Source organism: Octodon degus, unplaced genomic scaffold, assembly GCF_000260255.1.
Source record: "Octodon degus isolate 3935 unplaced genomic scaffold, OctDeg1.0 scaffold00324, whole genome shotgun sequence".
NCBI classification, from domain to species: domain Eukaryota; kingdom Metazoa; phylum Chordata; class Mammalia; order Rodentia; family Octodontidae; genus Octodon; species Octodon degus.
The window spans coordinates 521,942-522,582 of NW_004524900.1; positions in this window are offsets into that span (position 1 = coordinate 521,942).

A 641-nucleotide genomic window follows, 5' to 3' on the forward strand; every position below is an offset into this window, starting at 1 on the left:
ATATATGCAGTGTATTATTTGTTGAAACTGTACTTCCGATTTGATTTGAAACTGTCTCATTGCTATCTGTTTATCAATAAAACTTTGAAAAAAATAAAATAAATATGAGTTTAGGATAAAAGAAAAAAAAGGAAAGCAGGGTCTCAAGGACTTAACTACTCAAGATAGGGAAAGGAAAAGAGCTAGGAAACATGAAAATGTCAACTCATAGAGTTATATGTAGAAGATGAGCAAGGCATTGATACTGAGAATCTTCAGAAGATTTTTTTAATCTAGCAGTTATTTGGAAAGATTATCACCCTGACTAACTATATATACTAATACCTGTGAACTAAGCTACTGCACTGCAGATAGTAATTTTTAATAGTAGTTTCATGCTTGGAGTGCCTGTCATTCTGGTCTACTGAATATGCGCTAGTTGTCATGACATACCAGTTGTTGCTATGATGTCTCTCAGGTAGATGGTTGTTCAAGAAGAAGGCGGTGGTGGAAAGAAAGCAAGAGACAGGAAAGGGAATATTGTGGGACTGTCCTGCTTCAAGGTTGTATATGGTGAGATTTTTGGACTTATGTGCAAACATGAGAAGTATATAGTTCTTTATGCCTATTTTTAAAATATATTCTAATTCTTAAATGTTTTT